We start from the raw sequence: 21,733 nt of genomic DNA on the forward strand, positions 1-21,733 counted from the left end.
AAATAATATCCCTTTCTGGAAAAATAAAAGAACTAAAATCTAACAAAGATGAAATCAAAAAAGCTATTAATGAGGTGCAATAAAAAATGGACGCTCATACTGCTAGGATAAATGAGGCAGAAGAGAAAATTAGTGATATAGAAGACCAAATAATGGAGAATAAAGAAGCTGAGCAAAAGAGAGACAAACAACTACTGGACCATGAGGGGAGAATTCAAGAGATAAGTGATAGGATAAGATGAAACAATATTAGAATAATTGGGATCCCAGAAGAAGAAGAAAGAGAGAGAGAGAGAGAGAGAGAGAGAGAGGCAGAAGGTATATTGGAACAAATTATAGCAAAGAATTTCCCTAATTTGGGGAAGGGAACAAGCATCAAAATTCAGGAGGCACAGAGAACCCCCCCCCTTAAAATCAATAAAAATAGGTCAACGCCTATTTTTATCTAATACAACATCTAATACTAAAACTTAAAAGTCTCAGTAACAAAGAGAAAATCCTGAAAGCAGCTCAGGACAAGAGGTCTGTAACGTACATTGGTAGAAATATTAGATTGCAGCAAACCTATCCACAGAGACCTGGCAGGCCAAAAGGACTGACATGATATATTCAGAACACTAAATGAGAAAAATATGCAGCCAAGAATACTATATTGAGCTAGGCTGTCATGGAAAATAGAAGGAGAGATAAAAAGCTTCCAGGACAAACAAAAACTAAAAGAATTTGCAAACACTCAACCAGCCCTATAAGAAATATTGAAAGGATCCTCAAAGCAAAGAGAGACCCTAAAAGTAACAGACCAGAAAGGAACAGAGACAATACACAGTAACAGTCACCTTCCAGGCAATACAATGTCACTAAATTCATATCATTCAATAGTTACCCTGAATGTAAATGGGCTAAATGCCTTAATCAAAAGACACAGGGTATCAGAATGAATTAAAAAAAAAAATCAATATGCTATCTGCAAAAAATCATTTTAGACCCAAAGACACCTCCAGATTTAAAGTGAGGGGTGGAAAACAATTTACCATGCTAATGGACACCAAAAGAAAGCTGGGCTGGCAATCCTTATATCAGATAAATTAGATTTTAAGCCAAAGACCATAATAAGAGATGAGGAAGTACACTATATCATACTTAAAGGGTCTGTCCAACAAGAAGATCTAACAATTTTAAATATCTATTCCCCTAACATGGGAGCAGCCAATTATATAAACCAATTAATGATAAAATCAAAGAAACATATTGACAATAATACAATAATAGTAGGAGACATTAACATCGCCCCCTCTCTGAAATGGAGAGATCATCTAAGCAAAAGATCAGCAAGGAAATAAAGGCTTTAAATGACACACGGAACCAGATGGACATCGCAGATATATTCAGAACATTCTATCCCAAAGCAACAGATTACACATTCTTCTCTAGTGCACATGGAACATTTTCCAGAATATATCACATCCTGGATCACAAATAAGGTCTCAACATGTAACAAAAGACTGAGATCACTCCCTCATATTATCAGGGACAATGCTTTGAAACTAGAACTCAACCACCAGAGGAAAGTTGGAAAGAACTCAAATACATGGAGGCTAAAGAGCATCCTACAAAAGAATGAATGGGTCAACCAGGAAATTAAAGAAGAATTGAAAAAAACTCATGGAAACAAGTGAAAATGAAAACACAACTTTTCAAAATCTTTGGGATATAGCAAAGGTGGTCCTGAGAGGAAAGTAAATAGCAATACAAGCCTTTCTCAAGAAACAAGAAAGGTCTCAAATACACAACCTAACCCTACACCTAAAGGAGCTAGAGAAAGAACAACAAATAAAGCCTAAACCAGAATTCTTTAAAAGAATTAATAAAATTAATAAACCCCTGGCCAGACTTACCAAAAAGAAAAAAGAAAAGACCCAAATTAATAAAATCGTGAATGAAAGAGGAGAGATCAAAACCAATACCAAAGAAATATAAACAATTATAAGAACATATTATGAGCAACTATACACCAGCAAATTTGATTATCTGGAAGAAATGGATGCATTCCTAGAGACATATAAACTACCAAAACTAAACCAGGAAGAAATAGAAAACCTGAGCAGACCCATAACGAGTAAGGAGATTGAAGCAGTCATAAAAAATCTCCCAAAAAACAAGGGCCCAAGGCCAGACAGCTTCCCAGGGGAATTCTACCAAACATTTAAAGAAGAATTAATACCTATTCCCCTGAAACTGTTCCAAAAAATACAAATGGGAGGAAAACTTCCAAACTCATTTTATGAGGCCAACATTACCTTGATCCCAAAACCAGACAAAGACCCCATCAAAAAGGAGAATTAGAGACCAGTATCCCTGAGGAACACTGATGCAAAAATTCTAACCAAAATACTACCCAGTAGGATCCAACAGTACATTAAGAGGATTATTCACAAGGCACCTGGGTGGCTCAGTGGGTTAAAGCCTCTGCCTTCAACTCCGGTCATGATCCCAGGGTCCTGGAATCAAGCCCCACATCAGGCTCTCTGTTCAGCAGGGAGTCTGATCCCCCCCCTGCCCCCCGCCTGCCTCTCTGCTTTCTTGTGATCTCTGTCTGTCAAATAAATAAATAAAATCCTTAAAAAAAAAAAAAAAGAGGATTATTCACCACGATCAAGTGGGATTTAATCCTGGACTGCAAGTTTGGTTCAACATCTGCAAATCAATCAATACATTAATAAAAGAAAGCAAGAACCCTATGATACTCTCAATAGATGCTGAAAAAGCATTTGACAAAGTACAGCAAGCAACCTTTCTTGATCAAAACTCTTCACAGTGTAGGGACTGAGGGTACATACTTCAATATCATAAAAGCCATCTATGAACAACCCACACTGAATATCATTCTCAATGAGGAAAAACTGGGAGCCTTTCCCCTAAGGTTAGGAACACAACAGGGCTGTCCAGTATCACCACTGCTATTCAACATAGTACTAGAAGTCCTAGCCTCAGTAATCAGACAACAACAAACAACAACAACAAAAGACATCCAAATTTGTATAAAATAAAGAAGAAAAGAATAGTATATAAGTTAAGGTTTAGAGAAGCAGAACCAGAATAAATAAATGAATGAATAAATAAACAATAAAGCTGGGTTAAATAAATAGTATATATATATATATATATATAATATAAAGAGCAAGAGAGACAGAGACACAGAGAGAGTGCAAGAGATAAATTTATTATAAGGAATTGGCTTATGTGATTGTTGGGACTGGGTGAGCAAATTCAGAATCCATAGAGGAGGCCATCATAAGCACGATGGAACTCGACTGGAACTGGCCAAAGCCCATCAACCCCAGGTGGAATTACCTCTCTCTCCTGGGGAAATCCTCGTCCAATGTTTAAGACCTTCAAACAGATTCAATGAGGCCCACCCAGATAATCCAGAATAATCTTCTTAGAGTCAACTGTTTAAGGGCTTTAATTACATGTGCAACACTACTTCACAACAGCTAGACTGCCTCACAGGGACAAGAGCCTAGCTAAGGGGACAGGTCACAAATGCCAACACAAAATTGTCAGGTCAAAAATGCCATCACAAAGTGACACACAAGCATGCATACACACACGTACACAATATATGGGAAATTGACCTTGTGTTACCTTTTCTCCTGTTTCCCTTGAAACCTGATAGAGGTAGAATTTCAGCTGTGTGTCGAAGCAGCAATGCTTATGATAACAAATTACCCCTGATTGAATATATTTGTTCTGGATGACTGTAAATGAACCATAAATATCTTGTGGGAAGCTTCCCTGACTCCATATAAGTTCTAACTAAGCATCCTTGCCAGCCCCTGAAAGCTCTGTCCTAGCTAGAAGAGTTATTGGTTCGTACCGAGCCTGGAGGTTCTAAGCCAGTGTCACGTCCTTCCCCGCATCTGCACCATTGCTGTGGGGCTAAAGGAGGGCCACTGGAGTGTTCCGTGGGTCCTCACTGAAGACATGCACGGCTGTGCTATGTTTTCCAGCCTATATTCTGGTGCCAGCAGATCTAGGCAGGTATGAAATATGTAACTGGTCAAGCATAAAGTACGCATACAGACTCCACACCGATTAAGATTGAAATGTGAAGGCCAAATTTTTGAACACTTAGAAGATACTCTATTTATGACCTCAGAGGAAGGAGTTCTCAATACACATCACGAAGAAAGCATTGTTATCTTTGACTACATCAAAACTTTAAAACTTTCATTCGTGCTATTCAACAGAGCCATCATGAAGTGAGGGAAGAGATGAGGCACCAATAGGAAGCAGTATTTGCAGGACACTTAAAAGACTGCGAATAAAGAACATCTATGACACAATAAAAAAAAATAACCCTATAAAGCAGGGAAAAGGAAGGAAAAGGAATTTCACAAAAGAGGAAAGAAGAACACTTATAATTCCTGAAAAGATGACCAATCTCATTAAGTTAGACATTGCATTAACCAGGGAGATGCAAATTAATATCATTAGTTATTATTTCACATGCACCAAACTGAGAGAGATGTAAAGTCTGATGGTACCAATGATAATCAGGGATGTGCCACAGTGGGAACTCTCATACACTGTCGGTGTGATTGCAAATCCGAACAACTATTTCGGAAAATAACTTGGTGTCATCCAGTAAAATTGCATTTGCTTACACTTTACCATTAAGTTACCTTTTCTAAGGATTGTAACCAAAGAGAAACTATTGCAGATGCATTGCAAAAGCCATGTTCAAGAGTGGTCATAATAGCAGTATTCCTAAGAGAGAGAAAAAAAAAAAGTCAATGTCTTGATGTCAACCAAAAAAAGCTAACATAAAATTTATGGGAGTCACAGACCACAGAACATTACACAGCATTGAAAAGGAAGGAGAGCATCAGTGGCAGGTAATTGCGGGTGGTGAAAAGTGTGTGGTGACAATTGACTCCACCCTGGCATTGGGGTCCTCGAGTCGTGACTCAGGGAGCTGACCCCATAGCAGGTGCGGCCACTCTTGCCCCAGCGGTAGCCTGGTGAGTGGGTGCCAGGCAACTGGGCTAAGCTGACCACCAACCCTGGACCTCAAGAGCCCTGGTCGGCCTCACATCGGCCCATCGAGGGGGTCCTGAGGAGCATGAGCTCTGCAACTTCCTCTCTAGAGGCCTTGGCCAAGCAGCCCAACAAGAGAGTCCACGAAGAGCTGGGGGAAAAAATCCGAGAAGTGGGATGAAGTGAACATTCTGGCCACCTATCACCCAGCAGACAAAGACAATGGTTTGATGAGAATAGAAGAACCCAGCCCTCCTCACCATAGTATGGTGTGACGGTGAAGATGGGTACAGTGGTTCAGAAACCACTGCCGCCCTGACTCCAGATTCCTTCCCTAAGAAATCAGCTGCTGCTGAACACTCTCAGCCAAAGTATGGGGTTCACGAATAAGAAAGCAGTGCGGACGAGGAGAGAGACCTCTCGACTGAAGAACAAGGAGAAAAGCGACAATTTGAAATGAAAAGGAAGTGTCACTTCAATGAAGGACTGACTATTAAATTCGCTGGACAAATAATTTCCAAGGACTACCTGAGGAGGAGGAAGATGAGGACTGTCAGAGACAGCCGCTGAAGAAAGCATGGAGACCAGGATCTACTGCAAAGGGGCAAATTGCAAAACCAACCACAGAGTTCACAGAAAAGATTCGCTCAATGCTGTAATTGTCAGATACAAACCCTGTTACTATTACACACTGCTTCTTGTTCTCAACAGTTCATGACTTCAGTACCAAAATGTGTACCAATTATCATATAGTCGCAATAGTTAAATAACTTCAGAGACTTTTAAAAAAGATAAAAAGAAAAGGAAGAAGAACTACGTGTATTGATATGGATGAATCTAAAAAATATAATTGTATGAAAGAACAAGATACAAAGACTATAGACCATACATAGTTCCATATCTATATAAACTCAAAAAAAGATAAAGCTAAATAATGTATTGATGAGTGATATATGCATATGTGGTAACATTTAAAAAAGAAGAAAGGGATGGAGAAACAAAACTTCTGGAGAGAGGTTCCTTCTGGAGAGTGGGGAAGGAAAGGCCACCATCAGTTAGGGCATAGAGAGGAATTCAAAAATGTTGGCAATATTCTGTTTATGAGCTGGCTGATATGTAAGAGTTGTCATTTTTATTAATGTTTTTTGAGTATAGTTGACACACAATGTTACATTAGTTTCTGGTGTACAACATTGTGATTGAACACATCTCTGCATTACATGCTGTGCTCATCACAAGCGTAGATACCATCTCTGTACCCAGACACCACTGTCATCATACCATTGACTGTATCCCCTATGCTGTATCTTTTAATGCCATGATTTATTCACTCCATAACAGGATGCCTGTATGTCCCACTCTCCTTTACCCATTCTGCCCATCTCCCCACCACCTTGACCTCTGGCAACCATCAATTTGTTCTCTGTATTTATAGTCTCATTCTGCTTTTTGCTTGTTTATTCATTTGTTTTGTTTTTTAGATTCCATGTATGAATGAAATCATATATTTATCTTTTTCAGTCTGATTAATTTAGCATACTACCCTCTAGATCCATTCATGTTTGGCAAATGGCAAAATCTCATTCTTTTTTGTGACTGAATAATATTCCTGTGTGTGTGTGTGTGTGTGTGTGTGTGTGTGTGTGTGTGTGCATAGCACTTTTCTATCCATTCATCATTAAAGGACACCTGGGTTGCTTCCATATCTTGGCTATTGTAAATAATGCTCTAATAAACATAGGGGTGCATTATATCTTTTTGAATTAGTGCTTTCATTTTTTATAAGTAAATATGCAGTAGTGGAACTATTGGATCATATGGTAATTATATTTTTAATTTTTTGAGGAATCCGCACACTGTTTTCCACAGTGGCTGCACCAATTTACATTCCCATCAACAGTACATGGCAGTTGCTTTTTTTCCACATCCTCGCCAACACTTGTTTATTGTGTTTTTGATTTTAGTCATTCTGACAGGTGTGAGATGATAGCTCATTGTGGTTTTGATGTGCATTTTCCTGATGATGACTGATGAGGATCTTTTCATGTGTCTGTTGGTCATCTGTATGTCTTCTTTGGAAAAATGTCTATTCAGATCCTCTGCCCATTTTTTAATTGGATTATTTGTGGGGTTTTGGTGTTTAGTTGTGTAAGTCCTAAATTTTGGATAGTAACCCCTCATAGGATATATCACTTTCAAATATCTTCTCCCATTCAATAGATTGCCTTTTTGTTTTGTTGATGGTTTCCTGCATTGCACAACAGCTTTTTATTTTGATGTAGCTCCAATAGTTTATTTCTGCTTTTGTTTCCCTTGCCTCAGGAGATATATCTAAAAAAATATTGCTATGGCCGATGTCAAAGAGACTACTGCCTCTGTTCTCTTATAGGAGGTTTATGATTTCAGGTCTCACATGTAGGTCTTTAATCCATTTTGAATTTATTTTTGAGTGACACAGAAAGGGGGTACGGCAGAGGGAGAGGGAGGGAATCTCAAGGATACTCCCTGCTGAATGCAGAGCCCAACCTGGGGCTCAATCTCATGACCCTGAGATCATGAACTGAGCTGAAATCTAGAGTCAGATTTTTAATCAAATGAGCCACCAAGTTTCCTCGTTTTTTAGTTTATTTTTGTGTATGACATGAGAAAGTGGTCTTGTTTCATTCTTTTGCATGTTGCTGTCCAGTTTTCCCAACACCGTTTATTAAAGAAACTGTCTTTTCCTTATTGTATATTCTTTTCTCCTTTGTCATGGATTAACAGACCATCTAAGTGCAGGTTTATTTCTGAGCTCTCTGTTAGTTCCATTGAGCTACTTGATATTTGTTTGGGAGGGGGAGTTCTTGTTTAATTTCTATTATAATTATTTTGAATATATACACATATAAACTTTTTGTGTATTATACATTAACATAAAAAGTAATTTTCGATGTAAAGAGTTTGCCTTATAAAGGGTGGATATTGGCCAGTGCCAGGAGCAACATCTTGGAGAGAGGAGAGTCCTCTCACTGCATTCTCAGAGGCCAGTGGGTGGGAGTGGCCACACTCATGGCACAAGTGAGTAGCCCTTGCCAATGGAGCCTCTCCTTTAAAATCAAGACCTCAGTCCCTGAAACCAAAGCTTGTCCGTTTCAAATTCTACAGCAACAGAAGTATTTATGCCACACATACCTGGTTGTGAAAGAAAGCCATTCTGCAAATGACTTGTGGCAAAAGGAAGGTGATGTCACAGCCACCACTGTCCCTTTCCCTCCCACACCTGTGGAGCCTGTAGACCTCAGCTGTACTATTCCAGATGCTGGTTTTCTCCCACTTGGCTCCTGTTAGCAGCCCAGCTAAGGGAAACTCTGAAGATCTTTTATCCTCTGTGGCATTTTGACTTAGCAAGAATTTTAAATTAAGATACTTCCCTAAGGAGAACCTGAAATTTAAAACCAACTTTTACAGGAGGTTTCAATCTGAAGTAGAATGTCTTTGGTATCTCCACAGGATTCCCCCAACTGAATAGACTCCAGTGATTTTGTTTGCTTTCCTCTCTAAAAGGTTACAGAGCAAAAGTGGAAAATAACACAGATTTTGAATCCCAGAGATAGCTCAACTGTGAAAGGTACTTTTATGGAATATTATTTCAATGTGTGGTAATGTAGTTAAAGACAGAATAAGCTCAATCTTTAATGTCCTTGTGTGATGTTTCTTCACATTTAGCAAATATATCCTCATTCCCCAGTTTCAAAAGTATATCATTTCGCTCTCAAGTTGCTTTTCTTTAATTTTGGCAAAAAAAAAAAAAATCACTTGAAATGATAAATATTGTACCATCTTTACAAGATAAAAATACAGGTGGGAAAATTAATTGATTTATTAAACAAGCCTGATTTGGGAAAAACATAGGCATCCAACAGTTTTTTCCCCATTTCTCCCTGTGATCCTTCTGGTCACTCACAGCTAATGCAAATATCCTCAGTCCAGAAATAGGAAACATCAGGCCCCTATTAGAGTCCAAATGAGCACTAGATATGAAGTTGTGGCTCCCCACCTTTCACCAGTGAGGCCATCCTGCAGAAGAAAGGGCAGGTCAGCGGCCCTCCTCTTTCCCCTCTCCCCACCAACCCATCTCCTCCTCCTTTGCCAGCCTGTTCAGCCATGCTGGCTTCCTGCATTTTGTCCTGATGACTGGGTGACAGTGTTTGTCAATGGTGCTTTTGTAGGTGTTTTGGCAGTGTGCCCCATCACTGTGGACCTTCCCTGAAATTCTCTGGGCCTGGGCATATGCATCTCTATCTGCTGGCTGCTTGAAGCTCCTAGGACTCGAGGGCCATCTTCAGTTTCTCTGTGCTGAGCTGAAATGGCTCTTCCAGGTGGTCTGAGACAAGACGTGAGGCGAGCCCATGCTGCATCTGCCTCTTGTTTGCACCTGGATCTCCTCCAGGAGAAAAGTCAGGACAAACTCTAGAAGGTCGGGTTCATCTGGAGCCCAGAGTATCTCATTCAGCAGCCACCCAGCTGGTCTCTGGGCCATTGGATTTCTCAGGAGAGTGTTCCTCTTCAGTTGGCTCTGACACTGTGATTCTAGGAATCGCGTATCCAGCTCTCTGGAATGGTATTGTTAAAGCCCCTCCTGCAGGCCTTGAAGAGAGGGCAAGCACCCTCAACCCTCCTCCTTGGCAGGTGCTGGTAGCAAGTCCCCATCCTTTGCTCTTCCAGCACTTTCCACCCTTGGAGTGGGAACAAGGTTTGGAATTCATCATCCAGCTCCAAGCACTACCTCTTCACAGGTTCTCCAAAGGAGGATACTCTCTCTCCCAACTCCCTTGCCTGTTAATCTTTTGCTCTCAGGCAAAGATTTCACTTACTGTCCCGTGTCACCAGGTGAAGAGCAAGGAAACTAGACAGGTGTTTGGAGTAATTAGGAAAATACAAGAACAGAAATGACAGAATTAGAGAATCCAAGCAGGATGTGGTCTGGGCAGTGGTGTTTCAAGGAAGAGCATTGCAGGTGTCAGTGCAAAACTGAGTCAATACCTAGGAAATTTTAACTGTAGACACAGGTGGGAGGAGTAGGTTGATTCAAAGGACTAGGATTTCACAACTGGCAGAACGAGAAAATGAATAAATAAAACATAAATAAACCTGGAGCAGAATACTTAGTTTGTGACCATCCCTCTATTATTTCTCAATGAAGGGGTCTGCTCTGGTTTCCAGTTTTATAAATGTTATCTGTTTCACAGGTAAAGTGATCAGTTTAGTTGTGAGCAGTGACCAAAGAGGAGAGTTACTCACTCAGTCAAGCAGGCACAGAGGCTCTGCTGTGCTAGATTCTGAGGAAAGGAAACTATGACATATGGTCTCTGCTCACAGGCAGATCATTTCTTAGTTGGGGGACCCTAGCAGGGAGGGCTAGACAGGAGCTCCTGGGCCTAAGCTGTGATGGGTGATTGCACCACATCGGGGGACTGTGACAGAAAGGTCACTCAGCCAGAGGAGCTGCACCAACAGAGACTTCTCAGAAGGTCAACAAAAGCTGAGAGGTGGGCAGGGCACGGCTGCCTCGTCCTCTGATATGGTGGCTTCAATCCTACAGGTGCTCCTGTCTCTCCCATAGCACAAAGAACAAGTAAGGATGATCTAAGGCAAGCGTCAGCAGACTACTGTCTGGGGGCCCAAGAAAAATTATACCAAATCATTACCAACCTCATTCCCAACCCTTACAAGAACGCTGTGACGTTCACGATGCAGTTGCAGAATCCAGACTCACAGTCTTGAGGTAGTCGAGGAAATTCTTCAGGTCTCACGTTAATTGTCACCCTAGTCAATGAAACCTTTTCTAGATCCTCCCATAACACCCTCTATATCTCCCTTGCAGCTCTTCTGCAGTTACATTCTAACAATGTGATGCCTAGGTTCCATTACAGCAGGGCTCCTGCATGGTCACCATCAGCTACAGTGTGCGGCAATGCCCAACATGTGACAGGAACCCAGGAAACAGCAGCTGAGTGACTGGCAAACTCCAGCAGTGTCATGAGGAGCTAAGTCCCAGTTTGAAACCAGGCAGACTGGTCAGACTGCAACTGGCCAGACTAGCTCACCTGGCAGATGGCTGTTGCTTCGCTACCACTATTTCTCCCCCTCTTGTAGCCAGTACATCCCCTCATTACTGAGACCCTCTCAAGTTCTTCTGTCCTTTCCTTCACACTTCTTCCTCCACCCCCCATCATTCTTCCTTGCTTCTGTAGCCTTTTCTTCATATACCGCTTCATCTCCCCTTACGAATAGCCCAAAGTCAGGTATAGGTCATGGGGAAAGAAAGGAAGCAAGAAAGGAAGAAAGCAAGAAAGCAAGAAGGAAGGAAGGAAGGAAAGAAGGAAGGAAGGAAGGAGAAAAAGAGAAAGAGGAAGGAAGGAAGGAAGGAAAGAAGGAAGGAAGGAAGGAAGGAGAAAAAGAGAGAGGAAGGAAGGAAGGAAAGAAAGAAGGAAGGAGAGAGGAGGGAGAGAAGGAGAGAGGGAGGAAGGAAGGAAGAGAGAGAGAAGGAGAGAAGGAGGGAGGAAGGAAGGAAGGGAGAGAGAGAAAAAGAGGAAGGAAGGAAGGAGGAAAGGAGAAAGGAAGGAAGAGAGAGAGAGAGAGAGAGAGGGAGGGGGGAGGGAGGGAGGACCATCAAAATAGAATAAAACAAAAAACCCAAACTGTTTAAAATAGACTATTGCTTAATTTTGAGAGATGTATTCCCAAAGATTCATATACTTCAAAACTTACATAATTCCACTTTCATTTTTCCATAGACATAAATTTAAATTAAGGAGATGTGTTCCCAGAGAGTGTACACACACAAGCACTGTAAACTCAGGGCCTCATTACGATGGGATTCATATTTCAGCCATGTATCCAACATTTTTCCATTATCCTTTCTAGTTATTAAGATTTATTTTTTTTAAAGATTTTATTTATTTATTTGACAGACAGAGATCACAAGCAGACAGAGAGGCAGGCAGAGAGAGAGAGGGAAGCAGGCTCCCCGCTGAGCGGAGAGCCCGATGCGGGACTCGATCCCAGGACCCTGAGATCATGACCTGAGCTGAAGGCAGCGGCTTAACCCACTGAGCCACCCAGGCGCCCTAAGATTTATTTTTGATGCGTTAAAAGTGGACCTATTTTACTATTGCCTCGTATTTTCTAAGCATCAGTGCTAATATTTTGCAGAGAATTTCCTCCTCAATTACTTCTTCACAATGTCTTATTATATCTTCTGTTCTGAATTTTGATTCAGAGGTCTATCCTCCAGCACCAGCAGCAGTATGTAATAAATGCTTGCATAACGTTGTTCTAGGATGTTTAAAAAACATGCGAACTTTCCTTACAGGGAAAGTCCTTGGAGAAGTACTGATGCTCATAAACAGCAGTGTGGTTCACATGATTGTGATGAGGAGAGTAGCTATTTCTGTTTACAAGATAACTTTTGCCATGAAATGAAAATAGCACAAATTTAGTCTACAATTTACTCTGCTAGCAAGCTTTTTTGGATGGGGCTAGGGGGTGATTAGAATTGTTCCCTTTTTTGTGTGCAGAAAATGAGACTTAATTTCATATGGTATTGTTTGAAATGCACACAAAATGTAACCATATATATTTGATGAAAATAACAGGGGCCGTGCCTTTTAAAACCTTTTAGCTGAGGGAAAAACAATCACTGCTTTATTTCTCCTGGTGTTTCTCTAGCTGCATGCTGAACCTATACACTGATTTGGTATTTTTTAAGTTGATGATGGAGAAACAGAGACGGCAGGAAATCAAGGAAATATGAGATGGTGCAACAATTTGCCATTTTGTAAATTTACTTTTTAAATATTCTCAAAGAAAAAGTAAAAGAACCCAACCTCACCAGCCTTTTGATTGACTAAACCATTAATAACAAAATGTATCACCAGTGATTGAGTCCTGATTTAAGAGGTGGAAGACAGGGAAGGTTTTCACTGGATTAGAAATTAGACTATATCACAACCAGAAAGAGGGAAGGGGGAAATATATATATATATGTACATATACATATGTGTGTATGTATGTATATATATATACATACATACATATGTGTGTGTGTGTGTATATATATATATTTAAATAGAGATTTGCCTTAAGTTGTCTTCTGGAATCAGGATGGTACTTAATAAGTCAATGATTCAAATCTCTCCTCATGAGATACAATAAATACTAAAAAAAAAAAGTGACTTAAAAAATTGAGTCCCAGAAGAGAAATTATTTAATATTGTACAAATTCTCAGAAAATACCCACCCAGACCATTGAAGCAAGTGAGTGTCTGCTGAATGCTCACCCTAGAATCCCATGCTGCCACCCCCCTCCTCACCCTGAGCTGATTTTCACTGAAGGGAACTGCCTTGCTCAAGCTTATGCATCCTACAGAAGCCTACCTCGTGCTTCATCTAGGCTCCCAAATATTCAATTGTGTGAGTGGGGGGGGGGGGTTGCTGAAGCCTTTGTTGCAACTGCATTGCTGCTCATCTCCTCCCAAGGCCCTGTCGTGCCTGCTTCACTCCCTTAGCACTGTTGCTTCTGAGAGCACTCCCCAGCAAACCCCCTAAAAGCTCATCTCCAGCTCAGGGTCAATTTCCAGAGGACTCGTAATAGTAAAGTAAACACGAGAAGAAAAGTGATTTTTTTAGTACGCCTTCATATAGAAATCAGGAAACTATCATTTTCCTATTTCCCATTCAAAGATTGTAGAGACAAGATTTCAGACAGCAGAACGCAGAGCAACAAGCAGCCACAAGAATAGAAATGGTACCTCTAACCTCCAGTTTTCAGAAGAGGGGCTGAGCTGAGACTCTAGAATGTTAACAGCCATAGTTCTGGAAAATCCTCACTTTCTTAGACCAACTCTGTCTTTTTCTTTTTTTTTTTTTTTTAAGATTTTATTTATTTATTTGTCAGAGAGAGACGAACACAAGCAGGGGCAGAGGGAGAGGGAGAGGGAGAAGCAGGCTTCCTGCTGAGCAGGGAGCCCAATGCTGGGCTCCATCACAGGACCCTGGGATCATGACCTGAGCCAAAGGCACACGCTTAACAACTGAGCCAGCCACCCAGGGGCCCCAGACCAACTCTGTTCTGCCTGACGTGCTGTCAACCTGAGAAGCAGGCAGAAGTCTCCAGCGATTAACTTGACACAACATGTAAATATAAAAGAGAAACTTGGTCCAACAGGTTGTCACATGGCAAGAAAAATAGAGCTCTCCACTGAGAATTGCCCAGTTTGGGTGAGGTTTTCCCCTGACTCTTTAATAGGGAAGAGAAAACCCACATGTGATTCTTATTCCATGATGGTAGATTATCTTTCCTCCGAAAGTACACTAGGTACTATGAAACCCTGTATCCACTCCAAAAGTTCATAAAAGTCCTGTCAGTTATGCAGATTTCCTTCCTCTTTTGTAATCATCCTCTTTACCTCCCTACATGTCCTACTTCCAAACCCAGTCTCCTCTGGTCACCATGCTTTTGTCACCCAGTCAACACTCACAAACACTCCCTACATCCCACTTTGCCCTCCCTTCCCCCCATTCCCCCGAAACACAACTTCCTACCAGTTGACGATATTCTAGATGCTAATCAACCTGTAAGAGGCTTCCCAGAGGTTTCATTTCCCCTCCCCCATTTTCATTTGATTTGATCTCCCTACAGAGGGAGAACCCTCTGTAGTCCCTGCCACAGCTAACTGGGCCCAGGGAGACTAACAAGACCTACCACTGTGAGCAAGTAAATTATCTGACTTTTGCCTCAGTTTCCTCATCGTTCATATATGGATAATGCCACGAAGCTCATAGTGTTGTGAGAATTCAAACTGAATGGGACTTGTGTATGTTCTGCAGCCTGGACAGTGCCTGACCCATACCAGCATTCACCTGGCAAAGGAGAGCTAGTATCTCTTCCTCTCACACGGATGATAAAGCCAGATGATTCCCCTTGAGTGTGGGTTGAGTCTAGTGACTCATTTCTAACAATAGAGTACAGAAAGAGAACATTGGAAAAAGCACATCGCAACTTTACAGTGCAAAAGACGGGTTCTGTCTTAGATCCTTGCAGAAAACTCACCTGGCTTTTAACTTTGGTTTTGCTCTTAGGTTTGTCCTAAATCCACTGCAGGTACATGAGTTTCAACCTGATGCCCCATCTCCCCTGATTTTAACCCAGCACAGGTGCCTAGGAATTGAACTTGGGACCAAAGATCTTTTGCTGTAGGAGCACAGTGTTGAGGTTCCAGAATGGAGACAGATTATGGAATCTGCACCATGAAGAGGAAGGATGGGATCCCCTAGGGAAAACATAATTAGGAACAGAAAGCTAGAGGCTGGAGGCAGAACACCGGGGAATATCAAAATTTCTAGGGACCAAGGAGGGTGGTAAGAGATGTACAAGGAGAAGCAGAGTAGAGTGTCAGGGAAACCAAAAACATAAGTTTTCAAGCCATTTGTGAGTCATGAAATCAATTTACTTAGTTGTAACTAGCACAGAAAAAGAATGGAACTGGAAATATCAGAGTTTCTTGAGCGCTCGGTTGGGAAACTTTAGTTCACCTGTGTATCTGTATGTGTTTACTGGGTTGCTATGTAAAAAGTTCTTTCTCAAAATGAGTTGCAGTCAAAGAAATTGGAAAAGCACTGAGGTAGGAGTTCCAAGGGGGAGAAGCTGTCCACAAACCCAAATGCAGTAGACAGGTCTAGAAAGGCAAGAGCTGAATCAAAATATCCACGGGGTGTGAGCTCATGCTACACTGGTAATGATTTCACGATATATAAAGTATCAAATCAACACTTTGTACACCTTAAACTTATGCTATGTCAATTATATCTCAATAAAGCTCAATAAAGCTGGGGGGAACATGTCCATCAGATATGGTAACCTGGAGGCCAGGTGACCTGGTCATAGTAGTTTCCATGGTGCACTGGAGAAGGAGTGCCCACAGCTCTGGGTGGAGATGTGTGTGGGAACTTAGATGGGGTGAGAACAAGAATAGGTCTCCTTGTCAAATTTCTTTGCAGAGAAAGGAAGAATCGGGCATCTATGGGCGGCGGGGGTGAAGATCAAGGTGTATTGCTTACTAAGAACAGAACTTAAACAAATCTATAGAAGTGCCTGAAGACATGGGGCCAAGTGGATCATTGATGAAGTGAGCTCTTGGAGAGAAAGGGCCAGGAGAATGGCTGCAAGAGCTAATTGTGGTCAGGGGGAAGCAGACAGTCTAACGTGGATGACATGTGGGTGCACATTAGTGGGGAGTGAAAACTGTGGCCATTCACATGTGAAAGCCTGAATTTCCTCCATAAAATAAAGCTGACATTCAGACAGTAGCTCAATGTGCTATTTCATGGGGTAGCCAGTGACTCAGTCAGTTGAGTGTCTGACTCTCGATTTCAGTTCAGGTCATGATCTCAGGGTCATGAGACCAAGCCTTGCATCAGGCTCCATGCTGGGTGTGAAGCCTGCTTGGGAGTCTCCCTCTCCCTCTACCCCTACCCTCCAGCCCACCTCCCGCCACTCTCTCTCTCTCATAAATAATCTTAAAAAAAAAAAAAAAGGAACTATCTTAACAATTTTTATAATATTGTAGCTCTACCTACAAGATACTAAGGAATTTCAACTATAGAAGCTACCAGTCACATAATGATGTTGCCCAGCTAAGCCTTGGACGGTAAGGGGCCCAGGATGGGTGCTGAGGATGGGCTCCAGCCCCTGAGCAGCTGAGAAGAGGTGTGCCCAGGCATGTGTTGCACAGCATCTCAATGTTGGCAGAGCAAGAGATGGGACAGCTTATGCTGTTGGCGGCAGGGACCAAGGTACAGACTCTCTGAGTTCAGCTCAGGTGGGAAGCCAGGGTGTCCAGGCAGGTGCCTGGGTATGATAAACTAGTGGTGCATCTCGCGCTCCCTAGTGGCAAAAGGTACCGTGTGGTTCCCATCGACCAGAACCAGAAACTCCTGTAACATTTTTTGTACACGGGCCAAATACTTAGTATTTTTGGCTTTGAGGGCCATTTGATCGTTGCACATAAAGAAATGAGCATGGTTGTGTGCCAACAAAATTTTGTTTACAAAAACAGGCAGTGAGCCATGGCTTAAGGACCTCTGCACTTGAATATTTTAATAGGAATATTATCAAAACAGCCTGATATTGTTCCCAAATGAAATCATGGCTCAGATAAGGCTATCATTTAGATAGCGATCATACATTAAACAAGGCCTAAAAAATACACAACTTATTTGGAAATTATGTGCTAATGATTGGCACTACCACCCAGATCTTTAGGAAAATAATTTTCTGGTATAGATAATTTTGCCTTTAGTCAATGAAAATCGATGTCATATAAAGTTGAGGCATTGATTTGTATATTACTGCATGTTTCCATACTGGTTACCTATTTTGAGGATCATCCTTGAGATGACGAGGAGGAGGATAATGGATTTGGGGACAGTAATGAAAACCTGGAACAACTGAAATAAAGCATTTTGATTTCCATTTCCTAAGGACACTACAATGACTGTAGTACTGCATAAAGAACACAACTGAGGACTAGGATCCTGAAATTTTCAGAGATGTCGAGATTGGGAGATTTCTTCTGAGGACCCACGTGTATCAGCAGATTGTGGGTTGGGGATTTTTGGATCCATGTCAGGCACAGACACAAATGAGTAAGGCATGGTTCCTCCATCGGGCAAGTCAGGAAGTGTTAAACAATTTCTAACCTCATCTAACCATCAGCATTTCCAGGCTTCCCCTAGGGCACTCACCCACAGGTAAGCATAATTTCTACTTCTGTTCCCATTTCCTTTACTCCCAGTAGCTTGTGTATGTTAACAAGAGGATCCCTGACGTTCAGAATTTGGCTCCAGAAGCCAAAGTACTCTTCTGCTTCCATAGGGAAAACGGCGTGCATATTTCCGGACAGCAGAAAGAGCTGGTAAGTCTGGAATCATCTGATTCCAGATTTAGAGAATCATCTGATTCTCTAAAACGTCTTAAAGTAGTTGTTATTCCCATTGTAGAGATAAATTGACTGAGACTTGGGGAAATGAAAAAAGAAAAAACTTTTCACAAAAAGTAAGTGGCATAATTAGATTTAAATTCAGCTCTGCTTAACTATAGGCTTTTGCTCCTTCCCATACCCTAGAGCAGTGGTTCTCTGTGTATAGTCCCTGAGCCAGCAACAGTAGCACCTGAGAGCTTATTCGAAAGGCAAATTCTCTCATCTGAACACAGACCTACCAAATCAGAGCTGCGGGGGGTGGGACCAGCCATCCACTTTAGCAGGACCCCAAGGGGCTCTGACACGTGCTTAAGTTTGAAACCACTTCACACACAGCCTCCAGGAAAGAGGGGGACTGAGTAGATTATAGGATGGTGAGCAAGACTAGGCTTGCGTACACTGAGCAGCCCTGAACAAAATACTAAGGTGCTAAGGAAGGCAGCCAGGCAGCCGGATTGCTGATTCTCTGGCCACTTGATGTCCAGCTCTTTAAAGAGCAAAGCGCTCCTACCACACATTGCTGTGAATAAAAGGAAAGAAACATACAAGAGCTTCATCTTATTTTGTTGATATCGTCTCTTCTAACAACCTATGTGCTACATAGCATCACTATACCAGAGATGGGGAACAAGCTAGGTAAGGGACCCAGGGCCAAGCTACCACCAGTGACAAATCCTGGGCTTCCAAAGGGCAGCTCTGACCCAGTTCTGGGGGCATACCACCTCTGCCCGCTGGTGGACCGCAAAAGAGGGGCCAGGGAGGTAAGGGGAATGAAGACCGGCAGTCACTCATGTGGAGGGAGTCGACATGAAGCAGGTGTCATCGAACTAGTGATGTTTTTACACGGCACACCTTCCAGGTGTCCAGGTGAGAACGCAGTGGACGAAGGACACAGCATATGTCAGGACTGTGCGAAGTGCCGCCCCAGGTGAATCTGCCCTGCTGTGAGAAAGAGGCACAGCCAGAACATAACTCCCAGAGCCATCTATGGCAATGCTCTCTGACCCTCAGACGTTCCAAAATGATTAAAACCAAGAGCAACCCCAACCTAACAACCCAACCCATAGCCTCGTTCTCGAAACTTCCCAAACCAACGCCGAAACCCGCCCCACCCATTATGCCTCCAGGCCAATGGGCAGGACAAAAATTCAGGAAGAACTCTCAATGCCCAGACAAGTAAGTGTGTTGTTTTGTTTTTCCAAGCTGTAGTGACGAAGGTTTAAACAAACAAGCACTCACACCTCCAGCCAAGGAAGGGCGGGAAGGGGCAGTCAGGTGTGTGGACCTGATGAACACAGGAAGCTCGAGGTCCAGACAGGAACCGACCAGCCCCCTGGGAGACCCATGTCTTTTATGTGCTCAGCCAGTGCTTTCCCACAGGGTTCTTGGGCAACTTCGTACAAGCAATGAGAGAGCTGACTCGGAAAAAGGACCTCAAGAGAAGCATTTGCAGATTCTATTTGCATGGCATTGGGTATGGGTTGCCACTCATTATGCCCCAGGGCTAGCAGGCCCTCCTGCAGGGTGGAGACTGGAAGGTCTTTCTACAACCAGGGTGGTAGAGCCTGTTTCAAACAAAATGAAACACTGCTGAGTCACACAAGTTTTCCATTCTTCCTGTTTTCTGCCTCTTTGATTAGATGAGAGTTCCTAACTGGGAGCAATCGTTATTTGTCAAATCTTTCACAACGCTTTTTAAAAGAAGGATCTGAAATAATAAATGAGTCACACCCCTCTTATTTCCCCCAAACGGCATTAAGGTCAAGTTGTAGCGCTATTGATTTCCAAGTGTTCATTATCTGTCTTTTCTCCAAGGGTAGGCTATTAAAGATAGTGAGGATAAAAACCATTCCTAACTAATTAGCTCATTCTAGAGCTAACTGCCAATTTTTGGAACATGTTAAAGCTCTCTGAGAGAGCTGGTTACCAAACTGTCACTTCGGTCACTGTTAGAAAACATACAATTTTTTTTTTCTGGCCTCCCACTAACCAAATAATTTATCTCCTGTCTCTTGAGATTTGCACACAGTTTGTGACGCTAGAACAAATATCCCCTGAACATTTTCATGGCACTTACCAAGGAACAACATAATATGGAGTGGGCGTGGGAGGGGAGGGGACGAGGGCGGGGGTGGGGAGGGAGGGACGGGGTAGTGGGAGGGCTAGAGGATGTAAAGTCACAGCTTTGGCTACCACAACTAGACACAAATGAAGGCCCCAGTCTATATAAATGGTAGCTAAATTTCATTCGGTTCTGTGCCAGGCTTTGACGATAACCTAGGCTTAAATAATCTCAAATTAAAACAGAACCATCAGGGCAATGATAAATACAACTCCAAATATAATTATAGGTTCACTGTAATTTTCACTCAGAGGGACAAAGCAAAATAAAGCAATAAATCGAGACCACAGACTCCAGTCAAGAGATGTGAATTTTAATTCCAACTCTGTCATGTGCTATTTGATCACAGAAAAGTTATTAAAACTATCTGAATATTAATTCCCCCCTTTGTGAAATGAGGACGCCATGACTTACTTCAGGGGATTGTTTTGAAAAACTGTGTTCGGTTAGCTTGGTGTGTGGCACACAGTGAGTGCTCAGTGAGCACACTACCATGTCGCTCCCCCAAGGAGACAGCTCATTATTGGTTTTAGAAATTAGATGTTGATGCTTCAAAAGGTCATTGGAAGATCAGCCCAATCAAATTCGTATCCGGTCAGAACTCAAGAGCCCTGTCCTGTCAGACTGACTGCCCACTCTCGCAGTTTAAAATGACACCGTCCTTCTGGCGGACTGTGAGGCACAAACATCCTTCTCCAACCTTCCACACAACCTGCTGAACAGAAGTAACCCAATCAGGTTCTTCTGGTCGGTTTCCCTTTCCCGCCAGCTGTCAGCTTCTCAAAAGAAAAAGCTCCAGCAAGGTTGAGGTATCCTCTACACTCCCCAAATCAGGCTGCATTTATTTATCGTATCCCGGGTTTTCTCCATGGATGACCTATTTCTTAATTCCGCCTGCCCCTCCTGATACATAAAAGCCTCAGCGGTCTCCCTTTGAGAGAAAGGAGACAAAAAAGGAGGAAGTAATGAAAATCAAAGTGAAATAAAGTAGACATAAGAGAGTAAATGAGCACAAGAGACCCCGACCTTAGAAACTCGAGGACCTTGTGTGGAAATGCAGAGAGACCCTTTTCTCAGGCAAAGGTTGAGTGCTTTCTTGTAGAAACTAGCTTCATCTCGAGGCTAGCTAGCTAGTAAGTCCAGTTACAATGAGGGGGCTGCTGTGAGTCCACGGCTAAGCTCACCATTAAGTGAGCCAACAGGACAACTTAAGATTTCCCTCTCCAATTATGTAACTCAGGGGTCTCTATGCAACATCACAGTTGAGAAAGTGTTCTTGGCCAGAGAACCAGCATGGTGTCCTCATTTCTGAGGAACAGTCTGCTTCCTGACCACATACTCTGGCTCCATGGTAGGGACTGTGGAGCAGCTCATAACCTGCTAACAGCAGCAAGACCTGTAAAACTAGCAGCCACAAACTTCCGGAGAGCTGATGTTTCATGTCTCCTACTTAATCCTCACTCTAAGACTGCAAGAGGTCTTGCTGCCCCATTTTAGAGATGAAGGACCTGAGGCCCCCTGACATTAAGTAGCTCATCCAAATCCACGT

General features: G+C 42.3%; 1 pseudogene; it reads left to right on the forward strand.

The window, feature by feature from the left end:
• Window positions 1–3,984: 3,984 nt before the first annotated feature.
• LOC111152489 lies at window positions 3,985–5,758 on the forward strand (annotated as a pseudogene).
• The last annotated feature ends 15,975 nt before the right edge of the window (window positions 5,759–21,733 follow it).

Source organism: Enhydra lutris, unplaced genomic scaffold, assembly GCF_002288905.1.
Source record: "Enhydra lutris kenyoni isolate GAN:26980312 unplaced genomic scaffold, ASM228890v2 scaffoldscaffold28, whole genome shotgun sequence".
Classification (NCBI taxonomy): Eukaryota; Metazoa; Chordata; class Mammalia; order Carnivora; family Mustelidae; genus Enhydra; species Enhydra lutris.